General features: G+C 37.2%; 1 pseudogene; it reads left to right on the top strand.

Annotated features, from left to right (window-relative positions):
• The first annotated feature begins 2,298 nt into the window (after positions 1–2,298).
• On the top strand, positions 2,299–3,091 carry LOC105081882 (vacuolar-sorting protein SNF8 pseudogene; annotated as a pseudogene).
• The last annotated feature ends 18,964 nt before the right edge of the window (positions 3,092–22,055 follow it).

Raw genomic sequence — 22,055 nt, forward strand, 5'->3', positions numbered from 1 at the left:
AATTGGACCCCTTACTTACATACACAAAAAAACATTAACTCAGAATGGGTTATAGGCCTAAATGTAAGAACTAAAATCATTAAACTCTTAGAAGAAAACATAGGAGTAAATCTTTGTGACCATGGGTTAAGTAAAATCTTCTTAGATATGACACTAAAAGCATGAGCAATCAAACTAAAAATAGATTAGACTTCATCAAAATAAAAACTTCTGTGCTATGAAGGATACCATTAAGAAAATAAAAAGATAATCCACAAAGTAGGAGAAACTATTTGCAAATCATATATTTGATAAGGGATTTGTATCAAGAATATATAAAGAACTCTTACCAGTCAACAGTAAAAAGACATCCCAGTAAAAGTGTGCAAAGAATATGGATAGACAGTTCTCCAAAGATGGCATACAAGTGGCCAATAAGCACATGAAGTGATGTTCAACATTATTAGACATCAGGGAAATATAAATCAAAACCACAATAAGATACAAGTTCACTTGCTCTAGAATGTCTATATTTAAAAAGACAGATAATAACAAATGTTGGTGAGAAAGTGTAGAAATCAGATCTCTTTGTTTTTCTTTTGATTTATCTTAATGTTACATAAATATTTTATTTTTCTCCTATTAAATTATATGTTCCTTGAGTCCTGGCACAAATCTCATACTAGCATACCTCATTTTATTGAACTTCCCTTTATTGCACTTCACAGATATTGTACTTTTTACAAATTGAAGGTTTGTGGCAACCCTGTGTTGTCAGATGATGGTTAGCATTTTTTAGCAATAAAGCATTTTTTAGTTAAGGTTTGTACATTTTTTTTATATGTAATGCTATTAGGCTTCAGTATAGCGTAGATGTAACTTTTACATGCACTGGGAAACAAAAAAATTCTTGTGACTTGCTTTATTACAATATTTGCTTTACGGCAGTGGTCTGGAACAGAGCCCACAATATCTTCAAGGTATGCCTGTATAAAATTTATATGTCCCTCATGGTTAACAGATTATAAATTAATATTCTTGTATGACAATTTATCTAATCACATGTGTGACTAGACACGTGTGATTAGAGAAGTCGATTTTGCAACTAATTTGTCTTTGCAGGGTCACCACAAACCTGTATTATTCAAGCTAGATGAATACAGGTCTTCTTATTACCTGGTAGTGGGAGTAGAAATGTGTACAATATTCTAGAAGACATTGTAACCATACAGTGAGCAGCTGCTTTCTTACCACTGTAGAGCCCAGAGTTCCAGAAATGGTTGACCAATGTCTTTTATGTTGTGGTTGTCATATCTCTACTTCCTAGGTAGCCTTCAGAAGGGAGCAGAGCTGTGATAATACAAAGGTAGTTGGAATGTCCGTTTCTGACCAACATGAAGTAACAGGGACTAGATTTATCCTCCACCTTATGCAACTAGAAGACAAACAATCAAAATGTATAAAACAATAGTTTCAGACACTGGACAGCAGGCAGTACCAGACTATGATCCCTGAGAAGAGGGAAACAATGTGAGCCCTGTGAGTATATCATCTTTACTGCCTGTAGGCAGCTTCCAGGCTGCAGGACAAGGAAGTGGAATCCAAATGCAGCCCAGAAGCTTCTCTGCAATGAGGAAACAGAGATTTCAGGAGGGCTGAGATGGGTAGACTTTGCAAGGCAGTGTATTTGAGAGGAGGGAGATGCACAGAGGAAGAATTTTGGAGATCTGTAGAATGATACCCTCACTGTCTGAATACTAACTTGTGCATATGTGTGAGGCTGAGGAAAGAACCATGGAAAAGAGTAAACAGAACAATTTTTGGACCTCTTACTGGTATGGGAATAGTTCATGTTCCTACCAGCCAGGGTAGAAAGATTTCATAATACACAGGGAATTGGGTAGAATTCCCAGAATGGTATTAGCCACAGGAACCAATTAGTCCTAGATTAAATGTTGCTGTGGATCTATGCTAAAAAGGCTAAATACAGGCCTCAAAAGGACCCATCTGATTCCAAGTAACTTAATTGCACAGTAGAAAAAAAACATTATTTAAAGGAATACAACATAATCTAGCAATCTTTAATGTAAAACTCATAATATGTGGCATCCATTCATTCAAAAAACATCAAACATCCTTCATACATGCAGGTACGCATTTCATGACCTTGGCTTTCAATGACAGATGCTTGTACCACTCATTTGATATTAAAAATTTAATTATGATAAAAAATATATCAAACATCCAAACAAATCAAGAAAATATTGCCTGTAAATAGGCAATGAAATCAGTCCATAGAGGCCAGTGGCAGATCTGGGGATGCTAGCATCCTGGCAGCAGGATAGCCTACTGGCCCTGGGCAGAGATATACCAGTGCAGGGTAGGAGCCAGCATCATCACCCAGAAGCTGCCAAGGACAGCTATAAGTAACGAGAGACTGACTTGGCTAAGGATCAGCTGGCTCAGATGTCAAAGAAGTTGGACAATTGGGGGTGATTATAACCTGGGGCAATTTGTCAGCAAGAACAAGCAAGAGACCTGGAGGTGTCCTAAGCTCCAGGTGCAGTTTCAGGACATATGTGCCATCACTGGGGTGGATCCCCTGATTTATGGAAAAGGATTTTGGTCTGAGATGCTGGGAATACAGATTACCAAAGTGTGCCAAGTCCTGAAGCACCAGAATGGAAGTCTGACAACTTCGGAGGAATTACATCAACAAGTTTTACATGGAAGGGAAAAATGTGCCCAGGATGTCAGCCAAGACAACCTGATCAGGGCCATCAATTAAATAAAGACACCTGGGACTGGCTTCAGTATTATCCATCTGGGTGGCATTTACCTTATTCAGTCCATTTCAGCTGAGCTCAATATGGATCACACTGACGTGCTACTGCTGGCAGGGAAAAATGGCTACATGACTATCAGTGAGATCAAAGTCAGTCTTAAATGGGAGACAGAGTGATTATGCCAAGTGCCAGAACACCTGCTGAAGGAAGAACTGGCCTGTCTGGACTTGTAAGTCCCAGAGGAGGCATACTACTATCTGCCAGCTCACCTCACTGACCTCTACTCCTAGGTTACAACTGAGGAGGCCAGAGAATTCCTCTCCTGAACCTCGGAGTGTAGAAAGGGGCACAGCAGCAGGCAGGGAAAAGAGAGAGGAGCTATTTGTTGGTGAATAAAACCTGAACAATTTTGTTTAAAAATTAGAAATAAATAAATCAATAAAAACATACTCAGATATTACAATGATGATGGAACTAACAATAAGAACATAAAAGCTGCTATTATAAATATGCTCCATATGTTCAAAAAGATGGAGGAAAATATGACCAGGTAATTAGGGAAATGTGAGATATAAGAAAGTTCCAAACATCTGGTTATGAAAAATATAACATCTGAAACAGAAAATACACTGGATGGAATAAAAGCAGATGCTGAAGAAAAGATTGGTGATCTGAAGAAAGAGCAATAGAAACTAACCAAGATGAAGTACAGAGACAAAAAAGGAATGAAAAAAATGAACAGAGCACCACCTGAGTATGGAATAATATTAAGTAGATAAATATATGTATGATAGCCCATAAGGATCCCATAAGGAAAGAAAATAGGTGAAAAGAGGTTTAGAAAAAATATTTAAAGGCAAAATGGCCAGAAATTTTCCAGATTTGCTGAAACCTATAAACCCACAGATTCAAGAAGGTCATTGAATCCCAAGCAGAATAAACCTAGAGAAAACCACATCATGTTATTTCACAATGAAATTGCTAAAGCCAGTGATAGAGAACGTATTAAAAGCACCCAAAGAAAAAAGGCACATTACTTACAGAAGAATAAATATAAGAATGACAATAGACTTATCAGAAACTACACAAATCAGAAGACAAAAGAAAAATATCTTTACCACACTGAAAGGCACAAACCAATCAACCTAAAATTTTCTACTCAACAAAATTATCATTCTAAAGTGAAGGTACATTTCCTCAAAAAGTTAAACACAGAATTACCATATGATTCAGCAATTCCATTCCTAGGTATAAACCTAAAATAATTGAAAATAGGGACTCAAACAAATACTTGTAGGAAATTGTGTATTGCAGCATTACTCACAAGAGCTGAAAGATTGGACCAACCCCAGTATCCAACAACAGATAAATGTATAAACAAAATGTAGTATATACATTCAATGGAATATTAGCCATACAAAAGAGTGAAGTTCTGTTACTTGCTACAACATAGATGACCCTTGTAAACATTATGCTAAGTGAAGAAGCCAGAAACAAAAGGATTTTGCCTGATTCTGCTTAAATGAACCCACCAAAAATAGGCAAATTCATAGAGACAGAAAGTAAATTAGAGGTTATTTGGGGCTGGGAGAAGAGATTAATGGGGAGTTGTTATTGCTTAATGGGTAGAATTTCTGTTTGGAGTCATTAACAAGTTTTGGAAATAGTGGTGATGGTTGTACAACACTGTGGATATAAATAATGTCACTGAATTGTAGACTTAAAACTGTTAAAATTACAAATTTTATGCAGTGTATATTTTACCACAGTAACAAAATGAAGGAAACATGAACTGTTTTTCAGACAAACAAAATATGAGAAAATTCATCACCAGAATTCTGATGAATGAAAAAATTCATGATTTAAAAGAAGTATTTAAGGAAGTTCTCCAGGCAGGAGGAAATGATATCATGTGAAAATTTGGATTTACACAACAAAGTGAAGAGTTAGAAATAGTAAATATATGGGTATATATAAAGGACACTTCTCTAATATTTAATATCTTCAAAAGATAATTGGCTCTTTAAGGCAAAAATTACAACAATGGGGTTTACAGTACATGTAAAAACAAAATGTATGACCACAATAGCACAAAGGATGAGAGGGAAAAAAGTTCTGTAATGTTTTATAACACACATGAAGTGATATATTATTTCAAGGTAGACTGATGTTTAAAGATTATATTTTATAAACTCTAGAGCAACAACTAAAAAAATAATGGTATAACTAATATGCCAGTAGCAGAAACAAAATGGAATTATGAAAAATATTCATTCCAAAAGAAATCAAGGAGACAAGGAAAAAAGGAACAAAGAGAAGATGGGACAGTAAGAAGTAAACTGCAAGACAGTAGCTTCAAACTCAACCATTTGATAATTATATTAAATGTAAGTGTAGTAAACACTCCAATTAAAAGTCAATGATGCTCAGATTGGATAAAAAACTAAGACCCAACCATATGTTGTCTATAAGAAACTCAGTTAAATATAAAGAAACAGATATTTTAAAGTAAAGGGATGGGAAAGTGTATACTATACAAACAAGAATCAAATGAAAGCTAAAGTGGCTATATTAAAAATAAGAATTAGAAAAATCTGTAATTATAGTTGGAGATTTAGCACTTTTCCCTAAGTAATTGATAGAAAAACTAGACAGAAAATCAGTAATAATATAGATTTGAAGAACACTATCAACAAATTTGATCTAATTGACATTTATTGAACATTCCATCAAACTCCAGAATACACATTCTTCTCAAGTGCACATAGAACATTTACTAAGATAGACCATATTGTAGTCCATTAAACAAATCTCAATAAATACAAAAGGATTCAAGTCACACAAATTATGTTCTCTGACCACAAAGGAATTAAACTAGAAATCAATAACAGAAAGATACCAAGAAAATCCTTCAAATACTTGGAAATTAAATAACAAACGTCTAAGCTCATGAATCAAAAAAGAGATTTCTCAAGGGTAGTTATAAAACATTTTGAACCTAAGTGACAATGATAACATTACATATTAAAATATTTGGGATATAGCTAAAGTACTCCTTGAAAGAAATTGATAGTATTGAATGCTTATATTAAAAAAAGAAGAAGAAGAGGAAGAAGGACACATATTAGCATGGCTGAAATCCAAAATACTGACAACATCAAATGCTGTCAAGTATGTGGAGAAATAGGAACTCTAGTTCATTGCTATTTAGAATGCAAAGTGGTACAATTTGGCAGTTTCTTACAAAACTAAACCAAATTTCTCTTACAATAGAATTCAGCAATCATGCTCCTTGGTATTTACCCAAATGAGTTGAAAAGTTATGTCCACACAAAAATCTGCGCACAAATATTTATAGCAACTTTATTCATAATTACCAGAACTTGGAAACAATTAAGATGTCCTTCAATAAATGAATAGATAAACAAACTGTGATCCATCCCTACAATGGAATATTATTCAGTGATAAAAAGAAATGAGCTACCAACAACAACAGACAACCAAAGACAATAAACAGAAGGAATTAATAAAGATGAGAGCCCAGGGGGGAGGGTATAGCTCAGTGGTAGAGTGCATGCTTAGCATGCACATGGTCATGGGTTCGATCCCCAGTACCTCCATTAAATTAATAAAATAAACAAACAAACAAACAAACAAACCCAATTACCCCCCCAAAAAACAAACGAAACAAACAAAAAAGATGAGAGCTCAAATGAACTGAATAGAAAACAAAAAGCAGAATAAATTCATAAGATAAAAGCTTTTTTAAAGGTCACATAATAGACACTCCTTTTCCAAGACCGATGAAAAACAAGGATTGATACAAATAAGCAACAGTAGGAACTAAAAATGTATCTAACTACAATGCAAGAAAAATGGAAAAATAAATAATTATTTTGGAAAAAATATTCACATTAAAATTTCCACTCCCAGCCTCAGCTTTTCATGCCTACAAGTAAACTATAAATACATTAATAAAATGGTTACTTTATTAGAAAAAAAGAAAGGAAGGAAGGAAGGAGCTACCAAGCCATGATAAGACATGGAAGAAACTTAAATGCATATTACTAAATGAAAGAAGTCAACTGAGAAGGCTACATACTATATGATTCCAACTATATGACATTCTGGAAAAGGCAAAAAGATAGTACAAAAATCAGTGCTACCAGGATTTGGGAGGGAAAGAGGGAAGAATAGGCAGAGCACACAGGATTTTGGGGCCAGTGAAATTATTCTACATGATACAATGGTGGTGGATATATGCCATTATACAATTGTCAAAACCCATAGAATATACATCAAGCATGAACTGTAATCCTAATGTAAACTATAAACTTTGGGTGATAATGATCTGTTAATGTAGAGCCATCAATTGTAACAAAGGTAGCACTCTAATGTGAGGTGATAGTGCAGGAGGCTGTGTGTATGTGGGATCATTGTATGCATGAGAACTCTCTGTACTTTCTGCTCAATTTTTCTGTGACCCTAAAATTTCTATAAACTATAAAGTCTATTGATTGAAAAAAAGAAAGATCTAAATCATGTTTTTCTCCTTTATTTTGCTAATTGGTGATTTTATCAAATGGATTTTGAATGTTAAACCAACTCATGCCTCTTATAAGCAGCATGTCAGTGAGTTTTGGTTTTTTACACACAGCCTGACATTGTTTTTTACTGGAGAGCTTGAACTCCAATTAAATGTAACTACTGATGTAGATGGCCTTAAAACTACCATCTTGCTTTTTTATATTCTATTTGCCTCATCTATTTTTTGTTCCTTTATCCCTTCTTTCTCATTTCTTTTTGGATTAATAAAGTAATTCTCACTCCACTTTTTTTTCTCCTGGTTCGATTTTTTTTAACTGTGCTTTTTTTATTATGCTGCTGATGATTACTACAGAGATCACAATATGCATCATTACACGGGCTTACCTACATTAACCCCCACTCTGACAGTCAATGTTAGCAGCTTGATGTGTACCCAGCTACACCTTTTTCCTTAATGTATTCACTTTAACAACTGTGTAATATTTCATTGTACGTGCAATATTATTGAAATAAGACCACAATTCAGAAATTTTTAAAACACGACTTACGGCGTTTACTAAGCAATCTGCATCCTGGAAGAAGTGAGAGGAGTTTTCACTAGTCAAAAGCTGGGCAAAATACTCCTGTTCTTAACACATTGGTTTTATGGGTTCTCTTACATGGAAGGCAAGTCAAGACCTGCTGCCTCCCTAGTTGTTCCACTAATTGTTTTGGAATCTAGACGTAAAGAAGCCCCTTGTCCTCACAAGTAAACAAATTTCAAAAGATTGAAAAGAAAGTGAATTACATATTTTGAAAATGGAAAGGGATACTAAGAGTAATTAAGATAAAATATACTGTTGGAAAACGCTCCAAATACACATTTTGAAATAAGTGGTATCACAGTAAATGAGGAAAAGTATGCATCTGAAAGGAATATTTTTATTGAATATTTATTTGAAAGGAAAGGGAGTCTTAGTATCATATTCTGAGTGTTTAACACGAATATGTGACTTAGAGTTCTTTCGATTAGGGGCCTAGCAGATTTCCCTTGTCAGAGATTGACATATTCATAGGCTTCACTCACTATCCACTAATGGGTCACATTTATAGCCACACCTAAATCTCCCAGCTCTGATTCCAAAATCTCCCTCTATAGTTATTTCCCTAGAGGTTCTTGGAGATGGTAGTGAAGATATTTATTATTCATGGAATCAGAACAGATGCCAACAGCTCTACAAGCCACCAGCTTTTGTTTCAACTGCTATTACTCTAATAGAAAAGAACAAATCTGACTCCATATTAGATCTGTTGCTTTGGCTTTAACCCTGTGCTCTGTTTCCTGGGCTTTGTCCTGTTGGTTCTGCACCTTTTATAAAAGAATGTTGCCTATAGCCTGAAACATACAGGAAGCCTATTCTCAAGGCTCCGACCTTTAAGGGTATTAACACTTTTCCATTCATATAAAGATAAAAAGTTGCAGAATAGAAAATAACATTTGTTTTGTTGGAGGTTTACAGGGACACCATGACGTGACCAATGTGGATAGCTGCAAGAACAAAGGATTCAGACAACAAGAAGTTTGCAACAACCACACCACCTCCCCTTTGTAATATAAAAGGAGCCTGAATTCTGACTTGGGGAAGATGGTTTTCCAGGATATTAGTCTGCCATCTTCTCGGTCTGCTGGCTTTCAGAATAAAGTCACTGCTCCTTGCACCAACACCTCATCTCCTGATTTACTGGCCTGTTGTGTGGCAAGCAGAAAAAGTTTGGATGTGGTAACATTACTGGTCTGCTTGTGATTGCTCTGCTGGCTGCTGTCACCCTGCTGCCCACAGGCCAATGCCCACACTGCTGCCAATTAATGATCACGGGCCTCAGGCTGTTGCTGACCTCTTCTCTTCTTCAATGTCATGGCTGCCTGACTGGCCAATACCTCAGCAACTGCAGTTGCTGCCAGTCTCCTCTGAACTGTCAGCCTTTAGTATTCAAAACCCTCTGGACAAAGGGATAATTCCTCTGACTATCACAACCAGAGGAGATTCCCACAGCAGAGATTTGAGATCCTAAAGACTCTAGTTGTTCCTTGACACTACGGATCCCCTCTTCACTGAGCATACAGGCTAGGGGGAGGGTATAGCTCAGCGGTAAAAGTGCATACCTAGCATGCACAAGGTCCTGGGTTCAATTCCCAGTACCTCCGTTAAAATAAATAAGTAAATAAATAAACTTAGTTACCTCCTCCCCGAAACAAACAAAACCAATAAAAAACAAAACAAAACAAACAAAAAAACGCACAGGCTGTCTACAAGTCTCTATCCAAAAGTGGTCAGGCTTCCTGATAAGCACAGGTCCATAAAGTCTAGAAACACTAGCAAAGAGACATTTTACCATCAGGAATTCAACTGGAAAATAATTAATACTATCATCTGTGTTTCCAGACTTTGTGGACCTCTTGTGTACAGACTGGAACCACTGCTCTTAACAAAATCCACTTCTGCTCACCATCCAGCCCACTCCAGCAGACAGTTTACCTTTCAAGGTTTCCAGTGATTCTGACTTTTTCAGAAACCATCAGGCCATCTGGAAGCTCACATTTGAACTCTAAATATGGGCCAGGTCCCTGTTCTTGCCCTACATGATTCCTAGGCCTCTGTATACCTCATGTTTCAGTGTCACATCAGAGGACCCTTTGACAATCACTATAGTATTGACAGTTGAGTGACTGGTCTAAAATAAGGATACAGAGGACCTCTAGGGGACAGTGTTGTATTGCTACTTACCATCCTAAGACTGTCTCTGTTGTCAAAACACTGCCTCCATACCCCATTAACTGAATTGAGATTTGAGGACAGAGTTTTGGATGAAGTAGAAAAAGCAGCTTTATTTATTTGCTAGACAAAGGAGGCCACAGTTGGTTAATGCCTCTAAGACTGTGAGCCTGCTTGGGGGAGAAGGCAGGGGGATTTACAGTAAAAGTTCAAGAGTTCAAGGGGTGGAGCTAGTTTCCATAGAGACTGTATACAGACTAGCAAATTATTGCAAAGTTATTCTTGTTTTTGTAGATGCAGTGGTCCCCTTCCTTCAGCTGGGTATGCAGTTCACCTTCGGCTTTGGAACTGTCTTAATATTCTTGTACCTAGAACATAGTATGCATAGGAAGGGGCTCCATGGAAAAGAACTCTAGAGAAATACTTGTGCTGTTTAAAGTCAGATTGATAAATGCTTTTAGCCTTTTAAGTAGACTGAGGCCTGGGACCTCCTGTTGCAGGCTGAGGCCTGCAGCTCAAACAACAGGATACAAGGAAACCACAAAGGGTGAAAATCAACTGCAGACATGCACAGTTGGGATGAGTTACGAACAACAGGATGCACAAAACACCCAACTGCTGTTTCTGAGGTGTTAGGTCAAGAGGAGGGCACTGGGGTCAGGAGCAGGGCACTGGGGACAACAGCAGGGCACTGAGCATGATCCCTGACCATAGCACCACAAGGAGATTGAGAGGACTATCCAAACCTCCCTCCTTTCCAGTTCAACCCTGGTCAGCAAGAGCATGAGAAAAAACCCTTTAAACCATTATACAGTTAAGCAGTTACAAACACCATTACAGGTATTAGATGGTCACCAATGATAACAACAGGGTCCTGCTCGGCTACATCTCATCTGTAAAATACTATCCCAGCCAAAATACTATCATGTAAATGTATTATATGCATAAATTAGCTAATACAAATTAGCAATGAGTGAACTGAAAATTCTTTAGATGTGTTAAACATTGGAAAAATTACAACACTCCTTCCTATCTCTATATAAAAAGTTAAAATAAAAGCAACACTAATGCTAAATTAAGTCTAATAAATTCCAGCAAAGTTGATTTTTCTCAAAATGATTTACTCAATGCTGTTTTAGAACATCAAATACAAAATTATTTCTTAAAAAGATATTTTTCCTCCTTATTTTGCCACCCATGTTCTGTTGGTGTGCTAAGCAAGTGCTTAGTGTCCCTTTCTGGTTAATATAGCATTGACTCTGGTAGATAAGTATTTCTCCACTTGTGTAAGTAGCTCTCTGGCACACTTCTCCAAGAAACGAAATTGTTAGGACAAAGGGCATGAAATTTAAAATTTCAAAAGACACTGCCAAATTGTCCTCCCATAAAAGCACCAATTTGCATATTTACCAACAATATGTAAGAATGCCTATTTCCTCACTCCCTTACTGGGTTTCATTAATTTTTACGTCTTTACCAGACTAGTAGGTAAAAATGACCTACTTACATGTGTCAGTTTCTATTTATTTAAGTGTTAGTATGAGTGACCATCTTTTCATATTTCATTGACCTTTGATATCATTTTCTGCAGTCTCTCCAAGTCTTTTACTCAATTTCAGGTGGGTTGTTTGTTTTATTTTTCTTTTTTTAAATATTTCTTTGTATAATAGGGAAATGGTTCTTTGCCTGTCCTATGTTCTGCAAATATTTTTCCCATATGTCTTCTGTCTTTTGACTTTTTTTTTCACCCCCAGAAAGGTGTTCTACATTTTTCTGCAGTCAGACTTATCTTTTCTCTTCTCATGGCTTGTGGGTTTGACATCATGCTTAGAAAAGAAACTTCCATTTGAATATGATAAAAATGCTTCATTTTTACATTTAAATCTTAGCTCCACCTGAGGTGTTTATGTGTAAGAAGTGAAGTAGTCCTTCATACCTTACTTTTGGTTTTCTAAAATGGTGCAACCACTTCAAAAAACAGTGTGCGAGCACCTCAAAATGTTAAACAGAGTTACCTACCACGTGACCCAGCAATTCCACTCCTGCGCATAACGAAGATAAATAAAAACTTAACCAACTGATATGACCCAACTCCAGCACTGGATTACAGTGGATGGATTACGAAGAATTACAAAAAAATGATCATGTTCATTATCTTAATTGTAATAACTTTACATGTGTATACATTTGCCAAACCTCATAAAATTTACACCTAAAGTATGTGCAGTTTATGTCAATTATACCTCAATAGAGCTGTGGGGGAAAGGTAGAGAAAAGATAACTGACTATTTAAAGCAAATATAACAACAATATATTTGGGGGTTTATAATACACATTGAAGCAAAAAGGATGACAACAATAACACAAACAGTAGGGTGGGAGAAATGGAAGGTTTTTGTATTATATATGAAGTGTTATATTATTTAAAGGTAGACAGTAATAAGTTAAAGATGCATATTATACACCCTAGAGCAAACATTAAAAAGTAAAAGGAAGAGGTATAGCAAATAAGCCAATAGTAGAGATAAAATGGAATGATAAAAAGAAGGCAGAAAAAAGAAACAGATGGGAAAAACAGAAAATACATAGTAAAATTATAGATTTTAACCTAACTACATTGATAATTACAATACCTACAAATAGTCTAAACACATCAGTTAAAGGACAGAAATTATCAGACTGGATAAAAAGAAAGACTATGCTGTTTTCAAGAAATCTACATTAAATATAAAGATATGGGTAAAATGTAAAAGGATGGAAAGAATCAAAGGATCAAAAGAAATCTGGAATGGCTATGTTGATGTCAGACAGAGTGGACTTTAGAACAAGGAATATTATCAGAGATAAAGAGGGATATTTCAGAATGGTATGTTATATCAAGAAGAAATAACCATCTTTGGGGGAGGCTATAGCTCAATGGTAGAGGGCTTGCTTAGCATGTACAAAGTCCTGGGTTTAATCCCCAGCACCTCCATTAAGAAATAAGTAAGTAAATAAACTTAATTACATCCCTCCCAAAAAAATGCAAAAGAAGAAATAACCATCTTAAATGTGTAAGTACCCTATAAGATAGCTTCAAAATACATGAAGAAAAATTTATCCATTCATCTATTGATGTGCACTTAGGATGCTTCCGTATCTTGGCAATTATAAATAATGCTGCTCTTAATAATGGGGTGTATGTATCTTTTTGAATTAATTCCTATTTGTAGTTGGCTTTATTCCTTTGATAACTATGTAAGTTTAAAAAGCTAAAGCTCTAAATGTTCTTAGAAACAATGAACAGTACATATATGTAAATTTTTTAAAATATGTGCAGTATATTGTGTGTATGTATTTACATGCCATATATTGTATATGTGCAGTCAAATTGTAATAATTCTACCACACAAAACTGAAAAATGAAAAACATATATGAAAAAAAGCTAACAGAAAGAAAAAATAGGAAAATTCACAATTGTTTCAATATTCCTCTCTCAGTAATTGAACAAATAAACAGAAAATCAACAGAGATGTAGAAGATTTGAACAACACTATCAATCAACTTGCCCTAGTTAACATTGATAGAACATTCCACCAACAACAGCAAAATATAATTTTTTTTCAAAAGCACATAGAACAGTCACCAACAGAGACCATATGCTGGGCCATGAAACAAACTCTATAAATACAGAAGGATTGAAAAATCAACATCAGATGAACTACAGACCTAAGTGAATGAAACAAATGATAAAGCTTTTAAAATATAATATAGAATATCTCTATTATTCTATTAATAATAATAAGGAACATTTTCTTAAGCAACACATAAAAGCACTCATTTCAAAAGGAAATATTAAAAAATAATGATATATCAGTCAGAAATTCAACAGGAAACAGATGACACACTCAAAATGGTCTGAGAAAATTTAAATGGTCTGAAACACTCTTTAAAGATTATTTACAGTGGTGTGAGTATAGGGGAATATAAAGACAGTCTTATGACAGAGAGCTGGTAGCAACAGTTTGTTCCCAACACTTGGGCAAAGCAATGCGAGTAAGGAGAAGGTTCGGGAACCCTGAAGGAAAAAGTCTGTAGAGGAGATTAGCTTGAGGGAAGCAGTGACTTTTGATTTGAAGACACAGCAGGTTGGGGCTAGGAAAAATACCTACTCTCATTCTCCACCTTCTTTTGATTCCGAAAACTCAATCAGAAGCCAAAGGGCACAGAGCCCACTGATGTTGTTCCTAGAGGTCACACTCCCTAGGCAAAGAGCCAGTGGAAAAAGGTGGAAAGTATATCATGGAGGGACAAATGGAAGATATCTGGCTTAGAATAGCTGACTAAATAAAAAGTAAGCTTTCTCTTCATCAAAAAAAAAAAAAAATACAATAAAGTAATGCAAGACACTGAACTGAAGAAAATATTTATATAGCATAAAACCAACAAAGGAATTATATCCAAAATATACAAAGAACTTCTGCAAATCGGTAAGAGAAAGACAACCTAATAGAAATACAGGCAAAAGACTTTAAGCAGATACCTTCAGAAGAGGAAATCGAAACAGTCAACAAGTAAATGAAAGGGTGTTCAACCTCATTATTAGTCAGGGAAATCCAAATTAAAGCCACAGTAAGATATGATTACACACCCAGAAGACTTGGGGAAATTTTTATTTAATGTAACTTACCCAGTGTTGAGGAGACTGTGGAACAAGGGGAACTCTCTTGAGCTGCTATTGAAAGTTCAAATTAGTAAATACCTTTGGAAAATTGGCATTATTTGGAAGATTGAAGATGCACTTACTCTATGACCAGCACTTTCCCTTCTAGGTTTAAATTCAGAGAACTCTTGCACATGTTCACCAATAGACCCAAGACTGTTCAGAGCAGCATTACAACTTGAACTCCTGTCAATGAATAAATTAATAAAGAATTGGAGGTATACAGGAGACTACTACACATCATAGAAATAAGCAGGTCACATGAGAATAGGTACAGTATGGTACAATTTACACGGTTCTATAAAATAAGACTATATATTCCTTAGAGATGATTGCATATACCTATTTATATCTATATAAAAATGATAAATACCAAATTCAGGACACACCAGGAGATGGGGAGGAAAGGAAAAGAGAGATGATTGGGAAGAGGCAGGGGTGAAAAAATGTAACTTTAGAGCAAATTCTTAAGGGCCCCTATGGGCCAGACATTAATCCTTTATATGTTGGATTATGGGACAGTTCAGGGGAGATGGTATATGTCCTAGGGAGAAATCAATGATTTGGAAATGAGAGGAGATGTTCAGAGGGTTCAGGCCAGCAACTGTTTCCCAACCGGTATTATTTCAATATTATAACAATTGGTACTTATTAATGTTAATACTGGCTTAACATTCAGCCTTAACATACAGACAGGGAATTTAAGTGTGTTGGCAACATTCTGTTTATAAGGCTGAGAGATGGATATACATTTTTTTCAATGAATTATTCTTTATTAAAACCTTTTAGCATTCATGTTTTCTTGGCTATTAGGAGTAATACTACCATGAACATAATCAGCTTCAGAGATGCAAGAAAAGCATTACTCTCCCCGCTAAAATCTTTAACTTGATCTATATGATCCTACATGATCTAGCCTCAGCAAATTGCTCCAGATTTACCTATAGCTCAGTGGTAGAATGTATGCTTAGCAAGCACTGAGGTCATGGGTTCAATCCCTAGCACCTCCATTAAAAAAAAAATTAAAGGGAGCTGTCTCTCCCAGTCATCTTGGCTGACAGCTCCCTGACTGATTTTCTTTTCTTCTCTCTGTAGTTTTAGCCCTGTCAAAAAAAATTTTTTTTAATAAATAAATAAAACCTAATTACCTCCCCCCAAAATTAAAAAAAGTTAAAGATTTTAGACTTCACCCAAGACAATAGAAAACCAGTGCATACTGAATGTTAGTTACAACTCAATTTTTAAAAATTGTAGCACTTTGATGAGAAAAGTGATTTGATCAGATCTGTTTTTGAAAGATTATTTTTGAGCAGTATGGTGAAAAGATTAGAAGTGGGTAAGAATTAGGGGAAGGGGTGGTGGCAGTAGAAAGGTAAAGAAATCAATGTGAAAAATATTTGGGAAATCAAATCAACAAGACTTGAAGATGGCCTGGATAAAAGGGTAGATGAGAAGAATAAAGGTATCACGGGTAACTGACTTTTAGATTTTCACATAAGAAAGGGCACTGTTTACTGAGTTGGAAAACACTAGAGAAGGTGGAAGATTCAGAGGAGGGTGAGTTAAGACATGAATTAAATTTTGAAGTTAAAGTGCCTACAAGGCATCCTGGTTCAGATGTCCCCTAGTCCTGGCTCCAACTACACATTGCTCCAATCCTCAGGCCTCCAGCCAGTTAAAGGGCCTGTACCTCTAGATGGGCTTCATTGTGGCTCTGAGGTCTTTAAAGACAACAAAACTTGGTCTCCTTCATGGAAAGAAGTAGCCTCCTACAAAGAAAGTTTTACTTAGGGGCACTGCAACTTAACAGCCCCAGCTTTCACTAACAGATGACTGGCGTTGCAAAGAATATTTCTGCTGCTCCTGTAAAACTGTCATGAATACACATTGTCCATAATGTTGTTTAGGTCTCTTGTAATAAGGACCTATATGATAATTATTTTTAAAATTTTGTATCATCAGGAAAAGTTGTGTCTCTGTATGCTTTCTTACCTTTTGGGAATAATTATCAAGCCCACTATAGTTCCCTCTTTGCCTTGGCCACCAGGAAGTTCTGAGCTAAACTGAAAGTCAAGTATAAAGTCAAATATAAATATAATTATTTAGTCAATAATTATACCAACCTAAATTTATGATAGTTACTCCATCCTTTGTTCCTCCACAACATAATTTTAAATAATCTGTTTTTAGTTTAATGCCTTTTCTTCTTTTTTTTCAAGTAAAGGTAGATTTATTTAGAGAGCTATATACTACATAGAGTGTAGGCTGTTTCTGAAGGTGAGAGAAAGGCCACGAGGTGTGTGAGGTGTGGGTAATGCCTTTTCTTATATGTCATATTTATGAGCTGCTTCAAATTCCTCTTTGAAATGACACTTAAAAAATGTATGCTTACTAGGTGTCACGTACTTGGCATTAATTATCTTTAATCGACAAAACAATTCAACATTACCCTCTATCCTTTTTTTTTCTTCCTTCCTCTTCTATGCATTGGACAGAAATGGAACCTGAGTCTCCTGTGTGGGAGATGAGAATTCTACCACTGAACCTCCAATGCCCTAGCAACACTGTCTCTATTTTGTAGACAACTGCAGTGTAGTGTAAGGCTATGGATTCTGGAATCCAATTGCCTGGATTCAAATCTCAGCTCTACTTCTGCCTGTATAAATTTGGATAAGCAGTGCATCCCTTCTCTGCTTCATTTTATTCATCTGTAAAATATGGATATTAATACTTCTCAGGGTTGTTATGAGGAGTAAATGAGATATGCTTATAAAGTTTATAGTGCCTGAGCCATTGTAAGCACTTAATAAAGGTTGGATAGAATTATTATTTACATATAAGGAGGCTGAGATAAAATTAACAGAGTACCACAGCCAAGTATCACACAACTAGTAGTGCTGAAATTGAAATACAGGGCCATTCGGTCTTTTCCACTGCACCATCTGCCTAAAAGAGGAAATAAAACAAATAAATAAAACTTTCTAGAAATTCCAGGCCTCTTGGCTTGTTTATCCATTCTGAGGAAGGACATGTGAGTTGTATCCAGTTTGGTGATTAAAATGAATCATGTCTTGAAGCACACGTACATGAATTTCTCTAGGTAGAGTATATCCCTAGGAATAGAATTTCTGGGTCACTGAACTTGCATATTTTTATCTTTAGAAGATAACATCAAATGTTTTCCAAATTGGTGGTATCAATTTACACTCCCACCAGCAGTAGAGAATTAACATTGAGCCCTTTCTCTGTGGACATTTGCTGAGAGGTTTGTTTTATTGCTAAAAACTCCAGCAATCAGACTGATTTCAAAGAGACTGGTAAGATTTGGGGGAGTCAGGTGACCATCTCATCATTTTACAGATAGCGTTATTGACAGTCCTGGGGAGGATGTGATTTGCCCAAAGTTACCTGTGAGTCCAAGGCAGGGCAGGAAATAGAAGCTGGGACTCCATACTCCTACTCCCATGCCCACCCCCTTTTTTTTTTAATGCATGTAGCGGTATCATTTTTTTTAATTAATTTATTTTTATTGAAGTATAGTTGATTTACAATGTTTTGTTAGTTTCTGGTGTACAGCATAAGTGATTCAGTTATACATATATATATTCTTTCTCATATTTTTCAATATAGGTTATTACAAGATACTAAACATATTTTCCTGTGCTATAGAGTATGATCCTGTTGTTTTCCACTGACTTCTCAACATTTTCTCTTAGATGTCTCAAAAGCACCTCAGACTAACATGTCCCAAACCAAACTTTTCTAGTGTTCCCCATCCCAGTGAATGGCACCACCATTCTCTTAGTTCTTAGGAAAAACATCTGAGTCACTCTTAATACCTTACTCTTCCTCACTGATCTCCTCCCACACCCCACCAACCAAGTTCTAATTTTTTTTCCCTAAATATTTCTTAAATCCATCAACCTTTCTCCATCTTCTCTATCCTAGCACCACTTTAATTCAAGTCACAGAATGATCTCTCACCGGGCTTATTGCAGTAGCCTAATTGGCCTCAAAATATCCGTTCCAAACCCTTTCAGTCTATTCTCGCAGCAGCCACATTTGGCTTTTCAACATGCAAATCTGTCACCAGCCTTTAATACCACTCAATGATATTAACAGAATACTTAATATCAGCTGATAACTGTACTGATAATTCTTTTAGATGCAGTAGTGAAATTGTGGTTATCTATTTTTTAAGGCTTTAAGCTTTAAAGCTACATATGTAAATTATTTATAGATATAGTTAAAGTCTTATTTTTATTTCAAAACAATCCAATGGAAAGGGGTGCAGAGAGGTATGGGTTAGGGTATCAGAAATGAAACAAGATAGGCCGGGGAGAGGGTATAGCTCAGTGGTAGAGTGCATGCCTAGCATGCATGAGGTCCTGGGTTCAATCCCCAGTATCTCCATTAAAAAACAAACAAAAAAAGATTAAATAAATAAATAAATCTAATTACCCCTCCCCCACCACACACAAAAAAATGATAGGACATGTGTTGGTAAGAGCTGGATGGGGAGATGGAGGGTTATCATACTGCTCTCTCTACTTTGGAATATATTTGAGATTTTCCCTAATAAAAAAAATTTAAGACACACACATGTACTCACTGAATGGTCTGAATGTTTGTGTCCTCCTGCTCCCCAGAATTCACATGTTGAAGCCCTAACTCCCAATGTGCTGGGATGAAAAGGCAGGGCCTTTGGGAGGTAATTGGGTTTGGATGAGGTAATGAGGGTAGATCCTCATGATGGGATCAGTGTCCTTATAAAGAGGGACCAGAGAGCTTGCTCCTTCTCTCCTGACCATGTGAGGACACAGCCAGAAGCCTTCTGCAAGCCAGGAAGAGAGCTGTCACCAGGAACCAAACAGACCTGCATCTTGATCTTGGACTTCCCAATCTCAGAACTGTGAGAAATATGTTTCTGTTGTTTAAGGCACCCAGGCTGTGGCATTTTGTTATGGCAACCTGAGCTAAGACACTCACACACTCTTCAAAAGCTTCCCATTAGGGGAAGTACAGCTCAGTGGTAGAGTGTGCTCTTAGCATGCTTGAGGTCCTGGGTTCAATCCCCAATACTGCTGTTAAAATCCCAGTACCTCCATTGAAATAAATAAATAAAAACCTAATTACTCCCCCACACCAAATTTTTATATATTTTAATATAGATTTTGAAAAAGTGAAACCTTAAACAAAAAAGCTTCCCGTTGCCTTCTAAAGACCAAAATCTCAGACACTCATTACAAGGCTCTGCATTCCCAGGTCCCTGCTTCCCTCTCCAGCCTCATCTTCAGTTGCTCTCCTCCTCACTCGGCCTTTCAGCTGCATAAGGCTTCTTTCAGTTTGGGGTCTCCATCACGCTCCCTCTCACCAAAAGGCCTTTGCACATGTTATGCCCCCTAACTGGTAAAACACACAGCCTTGCTCATACTGTACCACTGAGATAGGTAAGAACCTGGGGCCCTTTACTGAAGTGCTTGCACCTGGACTAATGTCTCCTTGTGCAACAGAATACAAAGAAACCATAAGGGACTAAAAACAACTGCATGCATACTCAGTTGGGGAAAATTATGCACAGTATGATACAAAAAGGCCACAAACCGACACTTCTGAGGTGCCAGAAGCAAAAGCAGGGTACTGCGCATGATGCCTGCGCACAGCACCACCAAGGAGAGTGGGCAGACCACCTAAGCCACCCCTGAAGCCCGAGCCACCCATCCTCCCCTCCCCTCACCCCATTTAAAGAACCAGCGCCACTCTCCTCCGAGAGCCAGCAAGGGAACCTGTTACTTGTTTTCACTTGAGTCTCAATAAAGCCTTGCCTGAATTCCTCGTCTGGCCTTTTACTAATTTTTATTGATTAAAGAGTGCGAGGATCTGAGTCGGCAACAACCTCACCTGCACCTAATTAACTCTCACCTTCAAGTCTTGGCTGAAACCACTTCCACAGTAAAGATTTCTATTAGCACGGCAACCCTGTGTCCTGGCTTGCCTTGGAGAGTCTCAGTCTACACCTGTTTGTCTCAGCCTAATTATCAGTTGCTCTCCTTTCACTCTCAAAAGCATCCCAGTTTAGATGATAAATTACATGCTTACCCAACCTGTGAGGGAGTCCCACCACTGCGTGGGTCATTTTCCCCTGATACATGTTCTCATAGCTATTTGCACCTTGCCTTCATTGCAGTGAAGTTTATACTTAAACATTTATATGTGAGAATTAATATCTTTGCCTCTCATTAGCCTGGGTAAACTTTGGTCACTGGGCCTGTGTCTTTTTTGTTCGTTCATGATTGTGTCCTCAACATCTCTCACAAATTATGTTCCTACTATATACTAAGCATTCATACTTGCTGAATGGATGAATTTCTGTTTCTGGCAGGCTAATTTAGTGAAATACTCTGTAGTCCCCTACCCTCCAACCCACTTCAAAGATGAAAGCCTGGCATTTGTTCTTCTCAATCTGGAGATACATAAGGGGATTATGCTGGGTGAGGAGGGGAGATAGGGGAGAGCTCCAGAGCCTCTGAACTCCCAGGCCAAGGGAGGACACAGGTCTGCAGCCTCCATAAGCAGTGGGACCTGTGACTGGCCCCCCTTACGGGAACTCCAATGCCCTGTAGGACCTGAGGCTAAGGTTGGGAGTTCCATGGTGAACATCAGTTCCTCTACAAGTAATGTTGCCTGTTGCTGGCTTTCATAGATAACCAGGACAGACTGGAGTCCAGAAGGGCCTCTCCTCTCCACTCTCCAGAACCAAGGTTCCTCAAATGAGGGCCTATGCCTGTATCCAAAGGCTCACAGCAGGTTCTCCAAGTTTGTTGAATGTCACTGAAATAAGCTGCCAAGCTTCAACTATAGTCGAAATCTTGCAGTGTACAAGAGCCCCACCTACTGGCCTCTTCAATAATTGCAGATAGCTTAAGCCAGCTTTGCATGGGGCAGGGGATAAACTTCAGTGGTCAGTAGGGAATTTGCTTTCCCAGCAGCTATATTCATGCCAGGAGCATTGCATTGACAATCAAGCCCCTGACATACTCCAGGTGAACAAAATAAATTATAACTCCTGACTTGGGTACAAAAGGCCATTGCCATTGAATCTTCAGAAGGTATTATCTTGCCCCTGCCTCCCACATACCCTCTGCTTGATCCATCTTAAAGGCTCTCTGCTCCCACTGGAAATGTTTCCTCTTCCTTGCATGGTATGTGCCTTCTCACCTGCTATTTTCCTCAGAATCCTGGGTTCATCTTAGTCTTTTCTTGCTTGTTCCTTTGGTGGGGGGGGG

The sequence above is a fragment of the Camelus bactrianus genome, chromosome 11, assembly GCF_048773025.1.
Source record: "Camelus bactrianus isolate YW-2024 breed Bactrian camel chromosome 11, ASM4877302v1, whole genome shotgun sequence".
Classification (NCBI taxonomy): Eukaryota; Metazoa; Chordata; class Mammalia; order Artiodactyla; family Camelidae; genus Camelus; species Camelus bactrianus.